The sequence below is a fragment of the Sus scrofa genome, chromosome 14, assembly GCF_054392235.1.
Source record: "Sus scrofa isolate SSC_HxYL_T2T_F1_AM1 chromosome 14, Sscrofa_HxYL_maternal_Yorkshire_Landrace_v2.0, whole genome shotgun sequence".
Lineage (NCBI taxonomy): Eukaryota > Metazoa > Chordata > Mammalia > Artiodactyla > Suidae > Sus > Sus scrofa.
In genome coordinates, this window is record NC_139396.1 from 124,446,801 (window position 1) to 124,467,641 (window position 20,841).

General features: G+C 39.2%; 1 protein-coding gene and 1 long non-coding RNA gene across 2 annotated transcripts in view; one reads left to right on the plus strand and one right to left on the minus strand.

Moving 5' to 3' along the window:
- The window catches only part of LOC110256667 (uncharacterized), a 179,707-nt gene that overhangs the window by 98,559 nt on the left and 60,307 nt on the right, over positions 1-20,841 (minus strand). The gene's annotated exons all lie outside the window — the stretch shown is intronic.
- The window catches only part of RPP30 (ribonuclease P/MRP subunit p30), a 345,838-nt gene continuing 334,139 nt past the window's right edge, over positions 9,143-20,841 (plus strand). The window contains exon 1 of the mRNA XM_001924771.7: positions 9,143-9,422. The gene's annotated coding sequence lies outside the window, so the exon portion shown is untranslated. The remainder of the gene's footprint in view (positions 9,423-20,841) is intronic.

Below are 20,841 nucleotides of genomic sequence, written 5' to 3' on the forward strand. Positions count from 1 at the left end.
ATTCAATGGCACCCAGAGGCGATCATTGACTGTAATCTTATGTTCTTCACGATACTTAAAGATCCTCTAGTACATTCCTTTCCATACAGGTGAACAGATAACCAACATCGTGTTAGTTTCCCATTGTTATAAGAAACTTCATGGTCTAAGACAACACTAGTTTATTATCTTGTATCTCTTGAAGTCAGAAGTCCTAAAATCAAGGTGTTTATAGAGCTGCTTTCCTTCTGGATGCTCCAAGGGAAAATCCACTCCTGTCTTTTATCCGACTGCCTAGGTCACTTCTGTGCTTTAGCTCATGGACCCCTTCCTCCATCTTTGATGCCAGACATAGAGCATCATCAAATCTCCCCAGGACTCTGATGTTCTGTATCTCTCTTAGGGAACCTTGTGATTACATTCGTCCACCTAGATAACCCCAAATAATCTACCCATCTCAAAGTTCTTAATTTAATCTCACCTGCAAAGTCTCTTTTTCCATGTAAGGCAACATTCATAGGCTCTGAGGATTAGGACATGGATATTTATCTTTCAGTGTTTGGAGAGGGAGGAACATTCATTTTTCCGCCTATAAGATGTATTGATTGCAGTTGTCCTGTTGTCAGATACAAACTCCAACAGTAAGGAAGGTAATTGGAGTAAAAATGCATTTAGGGAGCTCTCATGTGCTTTCATACAAAAAACTCAATCACATAAGGAAGAATATTCTCTTCTGCTATAATCTCATACTTGTAATCAACTAATACATATTCCATATAATTATTCTTAGAAACATTTTATTTGAACCTCATAGACATGAATGAGATCAAATCTTTCAAATGGACAAATATTTAGTGAACACTGTACTAAGATTTTTGACCAGCATAATCTCATTAAATACTTAAATATTTTAAATAATATAAAAACATGAAGTTATTGTTTAAGATAGTGGTTGTATTTCATATGCTCTGTGGTTAAATGAGAATGTGAACTTGTAATGCCTAATGGGAGAACAGGACCTTCCTTCAGATACAATCAAAGTTGCCCTCTCTATATGTAAAATAATAGTAATAACTGGCATTTATTAAGTGCTTGCTGTATTTGCTATGGAGGGATTCTCTACGATTATCCTTATTTTACAAATGAGGAAACTGAGGCACAAAAAAGTAATTTTCCCAAATTTTAAACCAAGCAAGTGTTATCTGTTTGAACCCAGGTGTTCTGCCTTCAGAGACAGAAATTTAAAAAATCTAGGAGTTTCTTTTACCTGTTTTAAGGAAATACATTTCAGGAAGAAGCTAAAGAATGGTAGAATATATTGGAGGTTCCTCTATGCAGATTGAGATATACAGTTTAGACTTCATATTAACACAGAAACCTGCAAACAAACATTATGATTTGGATTTGGAACTGTCCTCATTTGAAATTGATAGAGTTGACGATGTATAGGTTACCATATATATATGCCGATGAAATACAGGAAAATGAGGAATGAGGATAGTACTTTTCATAAACATACACACACACATTCATTTTAATAAAAGTAAAATGAAAACAACTCTTTGTTGAGGGGAAAAAAAAAAAGGGAGTTCCCATCATGACTCAGTGGAAACAAATCTGACTAGCATTCATGAGGATGCAGGTTTAATCCCCAGCCTTGCTCAGTGGGTTAAGGTTCTGGCATTGCCCATGAGCTGTGGTATAGGTCACAGATGCAGCTCGGATCTGACATTGCTGTGGCTGTGCCATAGGCCAGCCACTACAACTCCAAATCGACCCCTAGCCTGGGAACCTCCATATACCATAGGTGTGGCCCTAAAAAGAAAAAAAGAGTGCTTCCCACTAAAACATTTGTTTCAAGTTCTACCACTCACCTCAAAGATCATGAGCAAGACGTCCTTATTTTCCTGAAACCAATAGCTAAAGCTCAAGGGTTAATGAATGGAAACTGTGAGATGAAGAAGCATCAGGGCTTGAATAAAACTCCTTGGGCTCAATATGCTTGTTGTAATTGTCCCCCCTCTCACTTTTGCTACCTATTATTTTGCATCCAAATCCTTTGTCCTTTTAATTTCCTGAAATAACATGGAGCTGTTTCCAATATGGTGGCTTCTTCACACAATGTTTTATGATGAAAACTGATATTTTGTGATTGTTTATAGACAGGTCCATTCTTGCTCTCTGAAGCAGGTGATGAATACATGCTCATACACAGTCAAGAAGAAAGAAATAATATAGAGAGATCGCTCACCTCCAACAGGTCCAAATTGAAATATCATAAAGCTGACCTAACAAAGTCAATGTAAAACTCCATAAAACATTTCTTACATTATAAAGTTAATAGAAGAAACCATTTGAAGCTAGGAGATAATCCAGAGGCCATTTTATCCAATTTTTCTGATCAGGAAAGGGAAATAATTCAAGAGGAAAAAAAATCAGAATAATCAGGGATCAGAATAATCTGTGAAGCTGGACATCGGATCTCTAACACTGACTACTGCTCATACCTTAATAATGACAATTTAACAACAACGGTAGTGATAACAGCCAATATTTTTGAGTATTTCAATGTTCTAGGCACTTCACAAGCATTAATTTCTATTCCCCAACTCCTTAGAAGTAACTTTTATTAGCAACTCTCCTTTACAGGCAAAGGACCTGCAACTCAAAGTAACTTCACTAAGGCTGCATGTCTTATGAGTGGCAAGCTGAGTTTAGAAGCTAAGCTGATGCTGCAGGCTTAGCTCTTTACTATGCTATATGTAAAAAGCCTGCACAAAGAGAGATTCTTGTGCCTATACAAACATACACCATTAATAACAGGTCAATTGTGGTTTTTTCCCGTTTTTATTTTCAAATGTAGGCCCCTCAAATGATTCACTTTCCCACCTTTTTAATCAAATGAAAGGAGCATGATAACGTGAGGGAAAAAAAATGTATACATGTATGTATAACTGGGTTACCATGCTGTACAGCGGGGGAAAAAAAAATTATATGGGGGAAATAACAATTAAAAAAAATACAGAAAAAAAATTTTAAAAATAAAAAGAAAAAAGAAAGGCTCTTTACATTCTATCATGCTTCACAATTTCCAAAAGTTCCACACACATGATTTCATAAAATCCTATGATAACACTTTAAGCCCTAATCATCTATTGCCCCTCTCCCTTCCCCCTCCCCACTGGTAACCACTAATTTGTTCTCTGTATCTGTGAGTCTGCTTCTTTTTTTGCTTTATTCACTAGTTTATTGTATTTTTAAGATTCCATGTATAAGTGATATATAGTATTTGTCTTTCTCTGACTTATTTCACTTAGCATAATGCCATCCAAGTTCATCCATGTTGTTCCAAAGGGCAAATTTTTATTCTAATTGATGGCTGAGTAGTATTCCATTGTGTATATACCATAGTTCCCCTTCTTTTAATTCTCATCTCCTTGTCACTGTATTTAGGTTGAAGCAGAGGAACATTTCACTGCATTGCCAACAATGACTATCTTTTGAATTAGCACGAGTAGAAAACCAGACTCTAACTCTAGTTAGCAACAGCTGTGTGATCTTTCCAACAGGACTTCTCCACGGCAGTTTACTTCCTTTAAAATCTCACAGTTGCCAAGTTACTATTTTTTTTAGCTAAGCATTTTTGATAGTTTTCAAATCCATTTCAACAGAATAAACTTTGGAACGTTTACAATTGATGCATTAACATAAAGAGGAAAATCAAATGCTTTGGGGTAGATCCTGAATAACAAGAATATTTTCTAGAAGACAATATCCAATTCTGAAGAAGATATATACCTTAACGTCTTTGTATGTCTTCTGAGCCCTATTTGTCAGGCTAGGAAGAAAAGGAAACCACCCTGAGATCAGGCTTTGCACAATCATTTCATTCTTCAACAGTATTCCCAAGTAATGTGGGGGAGATGGAGACTCAGAGAGATTAAGGAGTTTACCAAACTAGTAGTGGCACCTCTAGTTTCGTACCCAGGTTTTTTTTTGACTGCTCATACCTTAATAATGACAAAGGCTCATCCCACGCTAATGCATCAGAGGCAAGAGGGAAAACTTTTCTGGAGGGCTATGGCAGTGCTTTTTTATTCAAAGCAGACTGTACCCTGCTGTGGGTGTCATTTCTATTCTGTCTGTATAGTTCCTGCTATCCCCATATTGATTTCCAAAGCAACAAGTTACCTCCAAAGAATTGGGTGGTAGAAGCAGAGGAATGGAATGATGGGATTGACAAAAACATATTAGTCTAAAGCAAGCTCACATATAAATCTCAGACAAGCTAAGATCATCTTTATTCTTTTCTTATTAAAGTATAGTTGAGTTACAATGTTGTGCCAATTTCTGCTATAAAGTGACTCAGTCATATGTATATATTTTTTTTCACTGTTTTTTTTTAATTTTTTATTGTTATTTCCTCAATACAATTATTTTTCTCCTGTAAAGCATGGTGACCCAGTTACACATACATGGATACATTATTTTTTCCTCACATTATCATGCTCCATCATAAGTGACTAGACATAGTTCTCAGTGTACACAGCAGGATCTCATTGCTAATCCATTTCAAAAGCAATAGTTTGCATCTATTAACTCCAAGCTCCCAATCCATCCCACTCCCTCCCCCTCCTTTTCTTACATTATCTTTCATCATGGTCTATCCCAGAAGATTGGATATCATTCCCTGTGCTGTACAGTAGGACTACATTGCCTATCCATCCTAAATGTAATAGTTTGCATCTACCAACACCAAACTCCTTGTTCAATCCACTCCCTTCCCTGAGCCCCTTGGCAATGACAAGTCTATTCTCTATGCCTGTGAGGCTATTTCTGTTTTTAAATAGGTTCATTTGTGTCATATTTTAGATTCCACATATAAGTGATATCATGTGGTATTTGTCATTCTCTTTCTGACTTATTTCACTTAATGTGATAGCTCTACTTGTATCCATGTTGTTGCAAATGACCTTATTTCATTCTTTTTTAATGACTGAGTAGCATTCCATTGTAAATATGCACCACATCTTTAATGTGGTTAATCCATTCATTTCTCAATGGATCTTTAGGTTGTTTCCATGCCTTGGCCATTGTGAATAGTGCTGCTATGGACATAGGGGCTCTTGTATCTGTTAAATTATAGTTTTGTCTGGATATATGCCAAGGAGTGGGATTTCGGGATCATATAATAGTTCTATACTTTGTTTTCTCAAGAATTTCCATACTGTTTTCCATAGTGGTTGTAACAATTTATATTCCCACCAATAATGCAGGAGGCTTCCCTTTTCTCCATCTCCACACACTCTCTAGCATTTATTTGTAGACTTACTAATGATGGTCATTCTGACTGGTGTGAGGTGATACCTCAATGTAGTTTTGATTTGCATTTCTCTAATAATTAGTAATGTTGAGCATCTTTTTATGTGCCTACTGGCCATTCATATGTCTTCTTTGGAAAATTTTATATAGGTCTTCTGCCCATTTTTCTTCTGGATTGTTTGGTTTTGTTGTTGTTGTTGAATTGTGTGAATTGTGATCATCTTTATTCTTAAAGACACTTACAAAAAGTCATTTTTAAGACATTTACGTTAGTGTGTCAGTTTCCTGTCTCTCAGGTCCTCACAAATAGAAATCTATCAGTGGTAACCATGACAACAAATTCTCTGCACTAAGGCCCCCTCCCTTCTCTGTCCAGCAGGCATCTGGGACCATAGAAAAGAGACATGCACACCCTATTTTTCTGAAAGGCACTCTTTCAGTATAGCTTCAGTTTTCAGTTTTAAGAACCATGTGAATTGCTTATTATAGACTTTCTAAGTAAGTCTTTCTTGAGGCTTAAAGACTTTCAATCCACTCCTCTATGGCAAAGGTATTTCAGAGTAATAAATCATCTTTTAAAAGACATCATAAAGCTAAGCATATTTGAAATTAAACAGATATAAGAAAAAGAATTAAGTGAGGTGATTTAACAGAGACATTTTGACTTTCACAAATGTGTATCTGTAAGCATGTAAATCAACTATAAAGATCTTTATTTCCATATCCTAAAACCCTGAAAAATGCCCTCATGAAGACAGGCAATGCCTTGCTGACCATGAGAAAGGACCTGACTAGAGGACCTACTGGTCTTTCCCTAAATCCAGTTATTTGCCTAAACTTCCTTAGCTATGTACATACTGTCCTCATCCTCCAGCTGCCTGTCACAACAAAGGTTCATCTTCACTTTGGAGTGGAGTCCACATCCTCAGAGCAGCTCCAGCCCTGCATGTTGATGCTTCTCAGAAACTACACCTGAGTACCATCCTCCAACTTTCATCTCAGGAGGAGCAATTTTAAAAGTGCAATATCAGCCACTACAACACAACTGACCCCTGAATAACATGGGGGTTAGGAGCACCTACACTCCCATGGAGTCAAAAATATGTGCCTAACCTAGTTGGAACCTCCATATCCACAATTCATATTTTTGCCTTTTCTCTCCACAGAGGGTCAGCTCCTGGAGAACAGATAATTGGTTTTGCTTACTGCTACCTCCTTAGTGGTTCCTAGAACAGTAACTGGCCCTACACAACTGATGTTCAAAAAATATCTGCTGAATATCTAACTATAAAGGAATGGCTCAGATCAGAGTTCAGGAAGATGGATTCTCTAAAGAAGACATAAAAATGCTTAAAGCAACAACAACAACAAAAAGGTGCCATGGGGACTGGTAAACTACATTCAGAGCAAAAAGATAAAAATGTTGATAGGCCATGGATTAAGACAGTACAGGGTTAGATGACGTAAAAAAAAAAATCATCAAATTCCTCACTTGTTACTTCACTCCTTTCTCCTTTAAAGGATGAGAATGAGAAAAGGGAGAATTAGCACTGAAATAAGGACACTGAAAGTGAATGTAAGAAGGCTATAAAAGGCCTCTGGTTGCTCTACATGAGGTCTGGCCTCAATGACTATCACTGTTTCTGGGAAGATTTCCATCTGGCTTTAGAAATCCACAACACACTGAGCTACCTTGTTGTAACATCACAATTTATTGTAATTAATTACTGCTCATTTATAAGGTCAAATCTTTGAGCACAAGCACTAGTATTCTCTGCTCACTATAGAAGCCTCAGTGCCTCTCCTAGCACAAAGTTCCTGATAAATGTGTGTTTTTTAAGTTACTTAACTACAAATCAGGCACTAAGAAAACTTGCAAATTAATATATTGATCCACCTGAAGCATACATGAAAAATCACTGAGAATTAGCAAAGTAAACGATAGCAGACAATTGCCTGATTTTACAAAAGTAGGATAAATGTTTGGTACATCATTCACTGACGTATTTTGTTCATCTCAGGCCAAACACTACACTGAATAATCAGACCGAGACTTCATATGTACTTCAGAAAATAATCTATGATCAACAGGGGCCATTTTGGGTTCACCTAGAAATGCTCTTGGTCATCAACCAGATTTTCTTCTTGTTTAGGGTTAGCAAACATTTTAGAAAACTGCAAGACTTTTGGTTTCTGCAAGGCATTGAACAAGTAAGGGCTCAAAGGATGTCTTTGTTGACAGTATTCTGCACATAATAGATACTTAATATAAGTAGATTGAGCAAACACCTGCAAAGAGTATTAATTGAACCATTTCCATCAAACATTTTTAATAATTCTTCTTTTATTAATCTATGTTCCTTTCCCTAAAGCACATATTTCTTCTTACCTGCCAGGATTGCTAGCCTTTTGTTGAAACTATCCCAAGGGTGCCATAGTATTTCATAAGATTTGACAATGTCTTTATATCTAGTATCAGGCAAAAAAGAAGCTTGGTTTCATCTCTCCATTTTGCCTCGGAAATGACTGGGACACGCCAAGGGAACCAATGAAGTAGATGCTAGAAGTCAAGACTGGTACCTTTGTGTCGATTTTTTTCTTGCATTCCCTTCCGAATCAAACCCAATTTGCATTCTCATCACCCTTTTGCTACCCTTGTATCTGCATAGAATATCAATCTGACACTTTTACAATGCTAAAATGCTGAGGATTGAATGCTCTATAAGCCAGGAGCATTAATATTAAAGGAGAATTATAAAGGGTAATTCTGTATTTACATATAAAACTGCCTTATAAAGGTATAGTCAATGATAGACATTCACACAAACTCAAACTCACCTCCTCCCATTCTGATATATACAGATGCTCTGGACAGATCCACACAAACACCTCTCCCGGTCAGACACACACACACACACACACACACACACACACACACACACACACACACACCGCTCATACCCATGACATGACAAAGGAAGCCCTGCAAAAATTCTTTCTCCTTTGGTGATGGATGCTTGAGTATAAGAGCACTCAAAGGGGAGTTAGGAGGCTTAGATTCTTGTCTTTTCTACTATAAAGGTATATAATTCTGAGCAAGTCAGTTCCCCTCCTGGACTCTAGGTTCCTTGTAAAATGAAATGCATTTAGCCCAGGAAATTAAGTGTCAATAGAGCTATTGGAAGGCTAAAGGAGTAGGCTCCAAGCCAGCCTCTTGGAAAGTCTCCAGAACAACACAGAATTAACCCCCTAAGGAAGCTGCTACCTCTGAGGCTACCACTTGGATGTAGGCTGGACTGTATCTGGATTCCTCACTCACTGTGGAGCAGCCTATGAATACTGGCCAAGCTGAAGAACAGACACCCAGCCAGCAATCCAGAGATTACAGTCAGGTGAAGAACCTGCCCCTATACCCACTGATTATCCACAGCCCAAAGACTAGAAAATGAACTCTAGAATCTGCTGTTGGAAAAGTCACAATCTTGCTGAGTTTTTTTTTTTTTTTTTACAGGCAATAGGGCTCTTCTTCAGGTCTCCCTGCAAACTCATGCAAGGGAAACTTGGTGAAATTTATTTCAAGTCCAAATCCTTATTTGCAAGGACATCCTGAGAATGCAGTTTTTAGTTTGTAATTTCTGTGGTACAGATGAGCACATAGAAAAGATGAATATTGAGGAGAGGACAAGATGGCGGAGGAGTAGGGGGACACGCTTGCCCTCTCCCACAAACACAACAAAAAAAGCACATCTACAGAATAAATGACTCACACAGAACAGCAACCAATCACTGGCAGAGGAATCTAAACTCCAATAACGGCAAGAAGTTCGTGACATTACTGGGCAGAACGGGAGAAAAGAGGAGAGTGAGAGAAGGTGAATCCGAGCAGGACGGGCGCTCCCGAAAGGGAACTGCAGAGGAGAAAGGGATCCACACCCTGGAAGGTCACCTACCGGGGGAAAGATCAAACCGGAGGAATCTCCAGATGCAGAGAAGAGTGTAGCAGTAAGTTGGAGTATGGAAAAGCCAATCAAGAACCCAATGGACCATCTGAACTATGGGCGCAGTCACCAAAAATTGAGACGCCTTGGTGGGGGCTGGGCACCGAGACCTCGGCTCCAGAGGTTAGTCCCTGGGCTGGGGGGGCGGGGCAGAGCGGAAACTGCTTGGGAGGTCTAGAAACCATTTGACGGGGCAGAGACTGCCTGGGAGACTAGAAAACAAAACTGTCGCAGAGGAAGGGAACAATACTCTAGGGGCGGGGAAGTGGAAAGCCGCCTCAGAGGGAACCTGGGAGAAGAGCCTGGTCTGCGCCCGTGCTGGGGAGGGGAGAAAAGAAGGGGTGGGTCCCCATAGAATACCCCCCATGCCACAGCAAGCTTACAGGCCCGCTAGCTAGCTGAAAGCTGTCCTTCCCAGTGCATCCCCTCCCCCCACCCCCGCCACGCCCTACACTCTCACCGGACCTGGGGCTGCCTGCCATCCAGGAGGGCTGGCCTCAACAACTGCCTGAAGGCTACCACCGCAGGGGCTGTCCCTGCACAGGCCTGCTTGCCCTTTGGAGGGGCTACACTTCCGCAGAGCAGCACCAAACACCACCAGCCCCCGAGAAAAGGCCTGCAGCCCAGAAAAGCTAGAACAAGTTTAGCCAGGCCATGAATAGATCAGCCTAATTCTCGGGCGGTTTTTCCGAGTCGGGTTGCCCCCGGGGAGGAGCCTCGTGGATCTCCAACAGCCCTGCTACCCGCCCAAGCCCCCAGGGGGTGCTGAGACCTAGTGGATCAGCTGCATAGGACTGCCAGCTCCAGACAGGACCCCCTGCAGCCCAGAAAAGCTAGAACAAGCCTGGCTGTGTTGGGAAAAGATCTCAGACGGTCTTTCTGAGTCGGGCTGTCCTGGGGAGGAGCTTCTTGGGTTTCCAGTGGCCCCGCTACCTGCCCAAGCCCTCAGGGGGTGCCCCACTCCCGCGGAATAGCTGCTCAGCACCACCAGCCCCCTGGAAGAGTCCCTGCAGCCCAGAAAAGCTGCAACAAGCTCGGCCAGACTGTGAAAAGATCCGCCTACATTCTCAGGCTGTCCTTCTGAGTTGGGCTGCCCTAGGGAAGAGTCTCTTAGGTTCTCAGTGACCCAGATAGCTGCTCCAGCCCCCAGGGGGTGATGCACTCCTGAGGAGCAGCTGCCCAACACCGCCAACCCCCTGCAAGAACCCCACAGCCTAAAAACACCAGAGCAAGCTCTGCATGACCAAGTGAAATCTGCTACCATCGTGGTGTGGACCTCCCAGTCCTGTCTGCCCTCAGGAAGCCCTCCTTTGCTTCAAAGAAACACTGTTAGCCCCATCAACACTCCAGAAAAGCCACACTGCCTCAAAAAAGATTGACCAACAACGCCAGCGCTCAGGAAATATTCCACGGCAGTGACAAGGCAAACACTGCCCGATCACGGAGAGTACAACTCCCTCAGGAGAAAGAAAACAACAAGCAAGATGAAGAAGCTGAGAAACCACCCCCAGTCAAACCAACAGGAGAACTCACCCAAAACAGTCAACAATGAAACAGATCTCTGCAGTCAGACAGACCTGGAGTTCAAAAGAGAAATAGTGAAAATACTGAAGGAATTAAGAGAAGATATGAACAGTAATGCAGATACCCTCAGAAAGGAACTAGAAAATATAAGGAGGAGCCAAGAAAAACTAGAACATTCATTTGCAGAGATGCAAACTGAACTAGGGGCAGTAAAAACCAGAATGAATAATGCAGAAGAACGAATCAGTGATATGGAAGATAGAATAATGGAAATCACTCAATCCGGTCAACAGACAGAAAACCGAATCAAAAAACAGGAAAGCAATATAAGAGACCTATGGGATAATATAAAGCGGGCCAATCTACGCATAATAGGAATTCCAGAAGGAGTAGAAAAAGATGAGGGGATGGAAAATATATTTGAATAAATTATTGCTGGAAACTTCCCAAATCTAAAGGATACTGGATTCAAGATACAAGAAGCACAGAGGGCCCCAAACAAACTGAACCCAAACAGATCCACACCAAGACACATCATAATAAAAATGGCAAAAGTTAGTGATAAAGAGAGGATCCTAAAGGCAGCAAGAGAAAAACAGAAGGTTACCTACAAGGGAACCCCCATAAGAATATCAGCTGATTTCTCTACAGAAACACTACAGGCCAGGAGGGAATGGCAAGAGATATTTAAAGTGCTCAAAGGAAAAAATATGCAACCTAGGATACTCTATCAAGCAAGAATATCATTTAAAATAGAAGGGGAAATAAAAATTTTTGCCAACAAACAAAAACTTAAAGAATACAGCAACACAAAACTCAGGTTAAAGGAAATATTGAAAGGGCTTCTCTAAACCAAAAAGAAAGGAAGGAAAGGGAAGAAAAAAGAAAAGAAAAAAAAAAAGAAGAAGAGGAAGAACTAGGACTGAGGAAACCGCATCAGAGAGCAGTCACTCAAATAAGCCAGCATACAGATTTAATCATGAATATGCTTCAAACAAAATAAAATTAAAAAGAAAAAAATAAAAAAGAGTCATCAAAGAGTTCCCGTCGTGGCGCAGTGGTTAACGAATCCGACTAGGAACCATGAGGTTGCGGGTTCGGTCCCTGCCCTTGCTCAGTGGGTTAACGATCCGGCGTTGCCGTGAGCTGTGGTGTAGGTTGCAGACGCGGCTCGGATCCCGCGTTGCTGTGGCTCTGGTGTAGGCCGGTGGCTACAGCTCCGATTCAACCCCTAGCCTGGGAACCTCCATATGCCGCGAGAGCAGCCCAAGAAATAGCAATAACAACAACAACAACAAAAAGAAAGACAAAAAAAGACAAAAAAAAAAAAAAGAGTCATCAAAACCATAAAATGTGGGCAAGGGATGTTAGGAGGTAAATAACCCTTTTTGTTTGTTTGTATGTTTCTCTTCTTAATTTTAATATAGTAATGAAGTGTTTGAACTTACAGGACCATCAGGCTAAAACACACAATTATGGGAAGGGGTTAGCATACTTAAAAAACAGGGCAACCACAAGCCAAAACCAAATATTGCATTTGCAAAAAATGAAAAAAAAAATACACTCAAGCAGATAATAACAGGAGACCATCCAACCAAAAAAAAAAAAAAAAAAAAAAGAAAGGAAGAATGGAGAACCACAGAATCAACTGGAACACGAGGTTCAAATGGCAATAAATAATCATCTATCAATTATCACCTTAAATGTCAATGGACTGAATGCCCCAATCAAAAGACACACAGTGGCTGAGTGGATAAAAAGGCAAAAACCTTCAATATGCTGCCTACAAGAAACTCACCTTAGGACAAAAGATACATATAGATTGAAAGTGAAAGGGTGGGGAAAAATATTTCACGCCAATAGACATGACAGAAAAGCAGGAGTCGCAACGCTCATATCAGACAAAATAGACTTTAAAACAAAAGACATAAAGAAAGACAAAGAAGGACACTACTTAATGATTAAGGGATCCATCCAAGGAGAGGATGTTACTATTGTCAACATATATGCCCCAAATATAGGAGCACCCAGATACATACAACAAATATTAACAGACATAAAGGGAGATATTGATGAGAATACAATCATAGTAGGAGACCTAAATACCCCCCTCACATCAATGGACAGATCCTCTAGACAGAAAACCAATAAAGCAACAGAGATCCTAAAGGAAACAACAGAAAAGTTAGACTTCATTGATATCTTCAGGACACTGCATCCAAAAAAAAGCAGAATACACATTCTTCTCAAATGCTCATGGAACATTCTCAAGAATCGACCACATACTGGGACACAAAGCGAATCTCAATAAATTTAGGAGCATAGAAATTATCTCAAGTATCTTCTCTGACCACAATGCCATGAAATTAGAAATCAGCCATGGGAAAAGAAATGACAAAAAACCTACTACATGGAGACTAAACAACATGCTACTAAAAAACCAATGGGTCAATGAGGAAATCAAAAAGGAAATTAAAAACTACCTGGAAACAAATGATAATGAAGACACAACCTCTCAAAATCTATGGGATACTGCAAAAGCAGTGCTCAGAGGGAAATTTATAGCAATACAGGCCTTTCTCAAAAAAGAAGGAAGATCCCAAATTGACAACTTAACCCTCCACCTAAACGAATTAGAAAAAGAAGAACAAAAAAGTCCTAAAGTCAGCAGAAGGAAGGAAATTATAAAGATCAAAGAAGAAATCAATAAAATAGAGACTCAAAAAACAATAGAGAAAATTAATAAAACCAAGAGCTGGTTCTTTGAAAAGGTGAACAAAATTGACAAACCCCTGGCCAGACTCACTAAAAAGAGGAGAGAAAGAACCCAAATAACCAAAATTATAAATGAAAAAGGAGAAATCACAACGGATACAGCAGAAATACAAAAAACCATAAGAGAATACTATGAACAACTATATGGCAACAAGTTTGACAATCTGGAAGAAATGGACAATTTTCTAGAATCTTACAGCCTGCCAAAACTGAATCAAGTAGAAACAGACCAACTGAACAGACCGATCACTAGAAATGAAATGGAAGAGGTCATAAAATCACTCCCTACAAATAAAAGTCCAGGTCCAGATGGCTTCACAGGTGAATTCTATCAAACATATAAAGAGGAATTGGTGCCCATCCTCCTTAAACTCTTCCAAAAGGCTGAAGAAGAAGGAATACTCCCAAAGACATTCTATGAGTCCACCATCACCCTCATTCCAAAACCAGGCAGAGATACCAGCAAAAAAGAAAACTATCACCCAATATCACTGATGAATATAGATGCAAAAATTCTCAACAAAATCTTAGCCAACCGAATCCAACAACATACCAAAAAAATTATACACCATGACCAGGTTGGGTTCATCCCAGGTTCACAAGGATGGTTCAACATACGCAAATCAATCAGCATCATACACCACATTAACCAAAAAAAAGGTCAAAAATCATATGATCATCTCAATAGACGCAGAAAAAGCATTTGACAAAGTCCAACATCCATTTATGATCAAGACCCTCGCCAAAGTGGGTATAGAGGGAACATTCCTGAATATAATCAAAGCCATTTATGATAAACCCACAGCAAATATAATACTCAATGGGGAAAAACTTAAAGCCTTCTCACTCCAATCTGGAACAAGACAGGGATGCCCACTCTCACCACTGCTCTTCAACATAGTTTTGGAAGTCCTAGCCACAGCAATTAGACAAACAAAAGAAATAAAAGGCATCCATATAGGAAGAGAAGAGATAAAACTGTCACTGTATGCAGAGGACATGATACTATACATAGAAAACCCTAAGGACTCAACCCCAAAACTACTTGAACTGATTAATAATTTCAGCAAAGTAGCAGGATACAAGATTAACATTCAGAAGTCAGTGGCATTTCTGTATACCAGCAATGAAACATTAGAAAAGGAATACAAAAATACGATACCTTTTAAAATTGTACCTCACAAAATCAAATACCTCGGAATACACCTGACCAAGGAGGTAAAGGACCTATATGCCGAGAACTATAAAACTTTAATCAAAGAAATCAAAGAAGATGTAAAGAGATGGAAAGATATTCCTTGTTCCTAGATTGGGAAAATCAATATTGTGAAAATGGCCATACTACCCAAAGCAATCTATAGATTCAATGCAATCCCTATCAAATTACCCAGGACATTTTTCACAGAACTAGAACAAACAATCCAAACATTTATATGGAACAACAAAAGACCCAGAACCGCCAAAGCAATCCTGAGAAACAAAAACCAAGCAGGAGGCATAACCCTCCCAGACTTCAAGAAATACTACAAAGCCACAGTCATCAAAACAGTGTGGTATTGGTACCAAAACAGACAGACAGACCAATGGAACAGAATAGAGAATCCGGAAATAAACCCTGACACCTATGGTCAATTAATCTTTGACAAGGGAGGCAAGAACATAAAATGGGAAAAAGAAAGTCTATTCAGCAAGCATTGCTGGGAAATCTGGACAGCAGCATGCAAAGCAATGAAACTAGAACACACCCTCACACCATGCACAAAAATAAACTCACAATGGCTGAAAGACTTAAATATACAACAGGACACCATCAAACTCCTAGAAGAAAACATAGGCAAAACACTCTCTGACATCAACATCATGAATATTTTCTCAGGTCAGTCTCCCAAAGCAATAGAAATTAGAGCAAAAATAAACCCGTGGGACCTCATCAAACTGAAAAGCTTTTGCACAGCAAAGGAAACCAAAAGGAAAACAAAAAGGCAACTTACAGAATGGGAGAAAATAGTTTCAAATGATGCAACTGACAAGGGCTTAATCTCTAGAATATATAAGCAACTTATACAACTCAACAGCAAAAAAACCAATCAATCAATGGAAAAATGGGCAAAAGACCTGAATAGACATTTCTCCAAAGAAGATATACAGATGGCCAACAAACACATGAAAAAATGCTCAACATCGCTGATTATAAGAGAAGTGCAAATCAAAACTACCATGAGATACCACCTCACACCAGTCAGAATGGCCATCATTAATAAGTCCACAAATAACAAGTGCTGGAGGGGCTGTGGAGAAAAGGGAGCCCTCCTGCACTGTTGGTGGGAATGTAAACTGGTACAGCCACTATGGAGAACAGTTTGGAGATACCTTAGAAATCTATTCATAGAACTTCCATATGACCCCGCAATCCCACTCTTGGGCATCTATCCAGACAAAACTCTACTTAAGAGAGACACATGCATCCGCATGTTCATTGAAGCACTATTCACAATAGCCAGGACATGGAAACAACCCAAATGTCCATCGACAGATGATTGGATTCGGAAGAGGTGGTTTATATACACAATGGAATACTACTCAGCCATAAAAAAGGATGACATAATGCCATTTGCAGCAACATGGATGGAACTAGAGAATCTCATCCTGAGTGAAATGAGCCAGAAAGACAAAGACAAATACCATATGATATCACTTATAACTGGAATCTAATATCCAGCACAAATGAACATCTCCTCAGAAAAGAAAATCATGGACTTGGAGAAAAGACTTGTGGCTGCCTGATGGGAAGGGGATGGAGTGGGAGGGATCGGGAGCTTGGGCTTATCAGACACAACCTAGAATAGATTTACAAGGAGATCCTGCTGAATAGCATTGAGAACTATGTCTAGATACTCATGTTGCAACAGAAGAAAGGGTGGGGGAAAAACTGTAATTGTAATGTATACATGTAAGGATAACCTGACCCCCTTGCTGTACAGTGGGAAAATAAAAAAAAATATATTAAAAAAAAAAGAAAAGATGAATATTGAATGGTGAATTCTCAGGAACATGCAGCACTCGTATGTTCTGAAAATGTAAGCAGCTGTCTCAGGAGCTGGTGAGTTCCCATTACTGGACATACATAAGCAGAAACCAGATAACCTATTGCCTGGCATGTTGTAGATGAAACTATTTTTGACCAGTAATTTGCAGATCTTACTGAATACTTAAATCCACTGGCCCCATTTCCAGAGATTCTGGCTCAGTGGATCTATGGTTGGTCCCAGGAATCTGTATTCTTAAAATTCCCCCCATGTGATTATGTGGTATGGCAAGGCTTCTGGACAATTGACTACAGGTCCTCACACCTAGACCCTTAGGGCTACACAATTGTATGTGCTACACACTTTTAGTACCAAATTCAAATGCTAAGCTTGAGGTGAAAACATATCCTTGAGAAATTGCAGACTGTAAACTTGGATGTTATTTTGTAATTTATTTGAAAGGAAATCTGGTTATCAACTATTTTGTGGTAAGAGAAATTATTTCCAAGAATATTCTAACTGAAGGCATTCTTTCACAGGAAGAACTCATGACTGCAGTATCCTGAGGTAATTTGGCTTTTTTTCCTATAGAGGATTTATAGGCCAATAGAAGGGAGAAAAGAATGTTGAGCCGTTCCTATGTGAAAGACATTATCATATTTTTTTTCTTCTTTCTTTTTCAGTGAATTAGCTCATCTGGATGATCTGGGTATCTATCCACTGTGCACATCAAATCCAGTGCTAGTGTATGGTTGCCCTTGAGGGTTGGTAAATGTATTTGTTTTCCACTAAGCCAAACAGGTTTTATTATTGGTATTATAGTCAGTGACTCAAGAAATGATTATTCTATCAAATATATGGTTAAAAATTCCTGTTTGTTACACTACCAGTAAGTGTCAGGATTTTTGCTGGGATTACAAGTTTGGGGTAGAATGTATATGTAACATGAAGGCCTGCATTTCAATCTATATACCAGAGAGATTTCTGTGAAATTCAGTTTTAAGAAGAAAACAGTTGAAAGGCAGTTGCTGCCTTGTTGAGGACCAAGGACATAGACTAGGATTTTGGAGGTACCCAGAAAAAGAAAAATCGGCTTTGGCCTCAGAGAATATTCATACTTAGTCTGGATGGAAAAATGAAAGATAGACCTGCAATTGCATTTTTGCAACTCTACTCAAATTTGTTTAATCCTACAGCTACCCAAAACCAACTTTTATATTCTTAAGACAAATACACTTCAGCCAAAACCAAAACAAAAAAACAAAACAAAACAAAAACTTTGATTCATTAATGTTTGGTACCAGATAAAATTATATACGCTTAAGTTTATAACTACATTTGAGTCTACATCGGGTTACTGATTTTCTTTTCCTTTCTAGTTTCTTTATACTAATATCATACCCTAATGATGACTGCCTTATCAAACTAACCACTTCTTTCACAATTTTTCCAAAATGCATGAACAAAATAGTACACTTCTTAGTATCAGTTTTTAGGTCACAATTATTAAGATGTGAAAAAAGAGGCATTCCTGTTGTGGCTCAGGGGTAAAAAACCCAACTAGCTTCCCTGAGGACACAGTTTGAATCCTGGCCCTGCTCAGTGGGTTACGGATCTGGCGTTGCCATGAGCTGTGGCATAGGTCACAGACATAGCTCAGATTCAATGTTGCTGTGGCTGTGGCGTAGGCCAGCAGCTGGAGCTCCAATTGGACCCCTAGCCTGGGAACTTCCATATGCCACAGGTGCAGCCCTAAAAAGCAGGAAAAAAAATGTGAAGAAAATAAGGTGGGGAGAAAGTTTGATCAAAGCAGTAAGCAGAATAATGGCCCTCAAAGAGATACACACCTTAATCCCTGGAACCTGTAAAAGAACATATTATCTTGCATGGCAAAGGAATTATGAAAATGTGATTAAGGCTATGGGCCTGAGATGGTGCAATTAGCCTGGATTATCTGATGGGCACTTCTCTCCAGATGATTCTTTAAAATCTCTAACTTTTCCCAGCTGTATTGATCAGAAAGATGGTACATGAGAAGGCTCAATCTGTCACTGCTAGCTTTGAACATGGAAGAAAGGGACCATAGCCAGGAATTCAGCCCACCCCTAGAGAACAGAAAAGGCAAGGAATGGATTCTCTCACAGAGCCTTCGGAAAAGGATGTAACCCTTGGCAACATCTTGATTTTAGCTGAGAGAGATCTGCGTTAAACTCCTGCCCTACAGAACTGTAAGATACTAAATTTGTGCAGCAAAGCCACTAAGATTGTTTTAATTTGTTATAGCAGCAATAGAAAACTAAAGCATCCAGTATATTTCCTGTCCAGGACTGTTCCCATTTCATCACAGAGCAGCAGGGGCTGATGACACCCCAATATCAATGAAAAAATAGTTTAACATTTTAAAGGAAGTTTGGATACAGCAGGAAACACACGTAGTTTATAACTAAAGCCATGACTCAACCAACACATAGCAATGGGACCTTAAGAAAACTCTGAACTTTTCTGAAGTTTCATATTATCTCGTACATACTGAGACTAAGACTTGCTTATTTTACACAATAATTGAAAATAATCACATTTCAAAAGGGATATGAACAGGCTTTGTTTTTATACTCTATAAAGAACCACACTGTTCATTACTTTTTTCTTCAAGAAAATAAGTATTTCCACTATAACATTTGTCGAACTTAAGCAGAAATGATTGTCTCCCAAAATCCATTCTTCCTTTCTGTCCTTATACAAGGATCTTTCAACTTTTAGTTTGGAATCTGGCAATGAAGCCCTACACCTCAGCTTTCTTTCTAGTCAGGGATGGTCATATGACTGTGTTCTAACCAAGGGGGCATCAGTAACAACTGAAGCATGCAAATTTTAAATGATCCCTTAAAAGGAGGATGTTGCCCTCTGCTTCTTCCTCACCTGACCCCATAGGCTAGAATGGCTGTGGCTGCCTAATGGCAGCACTCACCATAAAACTGAGAGCATCATACTGGTCAGGGTGGTCAATAGCACAGCCATACCTATTCTTTCATACATCATCATGGTAGCAGCAGAGTTGAGTAACTACATCAAAAACCACATGATGTGCAAAGACTAACATATTTACCATTAGCCCTTTACAGCTAAAGCTTTCTGGCTCCTGCTCTAGGAATAGGAGATGAACAAAATATCTGAAATCTAGGTCTTTGGACAACATCTTCGAGCAGAGATGCTCATCTCCTCTGACTGCCTAGCAGCTTGGATTTTTAGGTGAATCAGAAACAAATTTTTCATATTGTTTAACACATTATTTTGTCAATTACAGTGGGCATAATAAACCAGGAATAGTAAAAAAAAAAACAATGATGATCGTGATAATAACAGTTAATATCTATATGGGGCATACTGCATTCTAGGACTCTTCTGGTATGTGTGTATTATATACACAAGCATTTCATGCTTATAATCATTCTATTAAGTACTATTTTTTTTTAATTCCCAGTGGACAGATGAGTAAACTGAGGCCTGGTTGTTAAACAATGTTTCCAAGGTCATACCAAAAAAACTGACAGAACCAGGATTTAGACCCCAGTCATTCAGTACCAGCATCTCTATTCTATTAGATTCCCTCTTAATAGGTCATAGCTGTTTCATTTCAACTGAGAGCAAGTCTGATTGTTAGTCCTCCCCAAATGCATTTCTTTAAAAAGGAGACCTGCTAGAAACAATAGCTTAACCCCAAAATATTGACCAGTGGTGGATTAGGGCTGAGAATATAAATAGCAATTTGTCATCTTTTAAATAAAATGTCTTTTTTAAAAAGTGCATACCCAATCTTCAGACTTAGAAAAAGTTTAAAGATTTTTAATTAATTCGAGAAATCTTACTTGAATTGGGGTAATCTATTTGGAAACAGACATAAATGCATGGTAAAAGTTCAAAGCGATAAAGTGAAACCTAGGAAAAAGGAGGTAGGAGAGGGAACATTAAGGCACAGGAACCTGAAATCATTGTGTTGTTACCAGGTAGAAAGAGAACAGCATACTTGATTTCTTAATTACCTTTAAGACTTGTTAAAATTGGAAACTGAGATTCAGGAGAATTGAACTAGTTGCTCAGGGCCACAGAAATTTTCAATGAAATACACATCCTGGTTTACCCAAGCCAAGCCAAGCCTCTTTGTGCTAAAAGATCTATGAGAGAACAAACAAAATAGAAGCAAAATAGCCTAGTCATTC